The following is a 4,447-nucleotide window of genomic DNA, read 5'->3' as shown; positions in this document are numbered from 1 at the left end:
TTGTGAAGGAAATAGTTTGGATAAGATGCAGCGTTTGAAGTTTTCAAAGGATGGTTCAATTAGGGCCACATGCAGGTTGCAGCTTGTGCATAGTGATTTATGTGGACCCATGCAAAATTTGTCCTTGGGCAGTTACCTTTACTTTGTGACTTTCATGGGTATATCCGCTTAAAGCGAAGTCCGAAGTATTTATGTGCTTTAAACAGAGTTTGGCTATGGCTGAAAATGTCTCAAAATGTACTATAGGCCCTTCATTTCAATCGAGCGGGGGAGTATATGTCTCATGAATTTAATGCATTTTTGGCTAGTTGTGGGATAAAACACCAATGTGCAATGCCTTATACACCTCGGCAAAATGGTGCTGCTGAGACGAAAAATAGGTCACTTACAAAAATGGCACGATGTATGGTCAAAAGTCAAGCTTTGTCGCATTTGTTTTGGCTTGAGGCCATCATGTCTGCCACTTATGTACTTAACATGTGTCCTAAAAAATCTTTTTTGTGTATCACTCCATATGAAGCATGGCATGATGGAAAGCCTTCTATTGAGCAGATGCATGTTTTTGGTTGTTTGGCATATGCTTTGGTGCCACAAATGCAGTGCAAGAAATTGGATGATAAGGCTGTCAAATGTATTTTTTTTGGCTATAGTGCTGAAAGCAAAGGTTACAAGTTGTATCATTCACAAACAAAGTGTATCCAGGTCTCACAGGATGTTGTGTTTGTGGAAGATTTTGTTCAGCCCTTGATGTCATGTACTAGAGACAATAATGTAAGCTCATAGAACATTTATGACACTTTGTGGCCTCTTTTCAGTGGTGGAAGCTAGAATGTAAATTACAATGAGGCAAATGTATAGCCTAAGGGGGTTTCTAAAAATGTTACAGATCAGCCTATTATATTGAAGTAGATGTACATGATGTACTTGATGAGGAAATGATTGAGAATGAGCAGGCTAGAGGTATTCCAAAATGAATGGTGCATACTTTGCATGATAGTAAATTGGATGCACCTTTGTCTAGTTGTACTCGTTCAAGTTCTTGATATGCATCTTATGCATAAGATTGTTATGTATTGATTGTATCTAGCTTATGTGATGTTGATGAACCTCTATCTTTGCTGAAGCACATAATTCAAAAATTGGATGGCTGCAATGCAATCATAATATGATGCACTTATAAAATGACACGTGAACTTTATGTGACTTGCCTCATGGCAAAAAGGCCATTGGTATGAAGTGGGTTTACAAGTTGAAACGCAAACCAGATGGTGAAATTGATCGGTATAAGGATCGACTTGTTGCAAAGGGTTATGCACAACAAAAAGGCATAGATTATGAAAAGACTCCCACTTGTTGTATGACTAGTGTGCATTTTCTATGTGCATTGGCATCTCATTTTGGTTGGGATGTACATTAGTCAGACATTGTTACTGCTTTCTTGAATGGTGACATAAATGAGGAAGTTCATGTAACGCAGCCTCATGGTTTTGTCAAGAAAGGACAAGAGGATAAAGTGTGCAAATGTAAGAAATATTTGTATGGGTTGAAGCAATCTGCTCGTGCTTGGTATGAGAGAACTGCTACTCATTTGGTCAAACGAGGCTTTCATAATAGTCCAAGAGAAAGCACATTGTATGTAAAGTGTGAGGGTGATGTACTTCTCATTGTGGTTCTCTATGTGGATGATTTGTTGATCACTTGACCAAATAAGAGACATATTGCTGAGTTTAAGGCTGAATTGAATGCTACTTTCAAGATGAAAGATTTGGGGTTGTTGCATCATTACTTGTGTATACAGTTTAAGCAATGTAATGGTGGTATTGCCTTGTGTCAGAAAAGTTACATAGAGACATTGCTATGTAAGTTTGGACTTGAGGATTTCACACCTATTGCCACTCCCATGGAAAGAGGTTTGAAATTGAGTCTTTAGTATGTTGGTGATGCTGCTAATGTCACTCTTTACCAAACTAATGTGTGCTGCCTCATTTCTGTATGCAACATGAGGGTGGATATTCAATTTGCAGTCTCACATGTGAGTAGATTCATGCATAGCCCAGTGTCTAAGCATTGATAGGTTGTTAAGAGGATTTTTCGCTACTTAAGTTTCACTTTGCATCTTGGCTTGTTTTATCCCAAGGGAGGATCATTGCCGCTAGATTCGCATGCCTTTTTGGACTTAGATTGGGCTGGTTGTTATGACACGCGAGTGTCCACAAGTAGTTTTTGTTTCATGCTTAGCAGCTCATGCATATCATGGTTGAACAAGAAGCAACCTACTATGGCGTGACTTCCAGTTGTGAGGCTGAGTACATGGAAGTCTTCATAGCTATTGTTGAATGTGTATGGCTTAGACGCCTTATGGATGATTTGCGTTTTAGAGAGGACACTGCCAACATTATTTACACTAACAGTTAGAGCGCATTGGCAGTTACAAGGAACCTAGTTTTTCATGATCGCACAAAGCACATTGAGGTGCATTATGACTTTGTCAGGTAGAGACTCTTAGTAGGAGAGATGAGCTTGGCTTATGTGCCAACGCAGGACAACCTTGCAGACCTTTTCACAAAGGCATTGTCTCGTGAGAAATGAGAAGCTTTTCGCAAAGCTTTGGGTTTACTCCTCTTTGTGGACTGATCATGTCCTCAGGGCATGGCACTTCCCTTTACTCTATGTGCTCGCTCTGGTTCACCGCATCACTCCTAGGGGGGACTTGTTACCATATACATGTGTAGTGGTGTGTGTGAACACACTTAGGATCGCTGAGGCTTTTTTTCTTCCCTCACTAGGAGTTTTTTCCCCCCGTACATTGTATATACGCCCATCAATCTAGCTCGGGGAGGTCACCTAAGAAAAATGTAACCTATCAAATGAGTTCAACAGAAGGGTATTTAAAGTTCTTGAAACTTACAAAAATATACATAGAAAAGAATACAATTTTTTCAAATCTGAAAAAAAAACTTACAGATCTTAAAATAAAAGGGTACATTATATTCCTAAAAAAATTCAAAGATAAATGGTTTTACAAACATGTCTTGAATGCACGTGATATGGTAGTTTTTCACATAGGGAACCCCCTCAGCACTCTAGGGCTATCTTTTATTTCCATTGCACACTAAGTAATATACTCTTTGTTGTGTTCCTTGAGCTTCCTTCGTCTTCTCAAAGCTGTGTGTGTTTTTATGCAACTTGTTTGGGGTACCATCGTAGCATAGCTCCAATGAACAACAATAATTTTCAATCCGGAGGGATGAGCTACCCGGCTAGGGCATGGAAACACTCACCGATTAGTGAGCTAATAATGGCAACATGAACGATAACTCTATGAAGTGGGGTTCTCGGCCTATGGAGGAGCTAAGCCACGATGTATAGCAATCTCCAAATCCATTTCTCTTCATCTCAAATCAACCCAATCACACACACATAGATCTATGGAGTATTTGCACTCCAATCAAATCCACATGCACACACAAAGATTAGAGGGAAATCACACAAGATTAGAGTGTGATTAACCACTAATTAGTTAAGATCTAGCTACTCAAAGCACCATTAACAATCATAAGAAGTATGAGAGAGGCATAGTGAAAGACAATTAAGCCTTAATTAGTGTCAGGGATCCAAAGGAGGGAAAATAGGGATCCAAAGGGGGATAGCCTTCAAAAGAGCAATGTGCTTCAATGGGGCTTAAAAGACCTAAGGTTTAGCTCCATTAAGACTTCCATAGGCTAAGGTTCCAAAAATCAAATCTTTTATCCAATGGCCAAAGCATAGGGGAATTGAATGGCCATGGGAAGACTAAAAAGTATTCCCACATCCCTAGGAAGGAGGGGGCGAGCCCATTTTGTAGGGGATGAGAGAGAAACACACACACACACACACACACACACACACACACACACACACACACACACACACACACTCTCCAAGGCTTCCCTTTTACACAAAGGGAATATTGGACACATGTCAAGCTCCTAGGCCAATTGCCCCCAACCTCCCCTTCATTCCTATATTGGATGGCCATAGAGGTGGACCAATGAAAATTAGGCTAGAGTAAATTTAGTATAATCAATTTAAGTATGCTTGATAAAAGAACCAATAGAAATAAAGTTCCCTAGAAGACTATTGGATAGTCTACCAAGGGGTCCAATGAGCATCCAGTAGCCCAATGGCTTGCCTGATTCCTATTGGCCAAAAGACAAAAAGGTCCAATGAGAGTTTAGATGTATTATTTCAATACCTAAAGCTCTCACAAAAGGCGAAAGGAGGACACTTGTCAAAAGGCTATCAACTATGCTTCTAATTTGTGATTCGCTAAGCTTTACAGGAGCCAATGGGAGGCCATCATGAGCATTTAGCAAGAGGGGTCGACCAAGATGAGAGAAGAGGCTGCATTTTACTCATACACAATGCTACACACACACACACACACACACACACACACACACACACA

Source organism: Adiantum capillus-veneris, chromosome 16 (assembly GCF_014529385.1).
Source record: "Adiantum capillus-veneris isolate H3 chromosome 16, ASM1452938v2, whole genome shotgun sequence".
NCBI classification, from domain to species: domain Eukaryota; kingdom Viridiplantae; phylum Streptophyta; class Polypodiopsida; order Polypodiales; family Pteridaceae; genus Adiantum; species Adiantum capillus-veneris.
Note: the sequence above shows the minus strand (reverse complement) of the source record.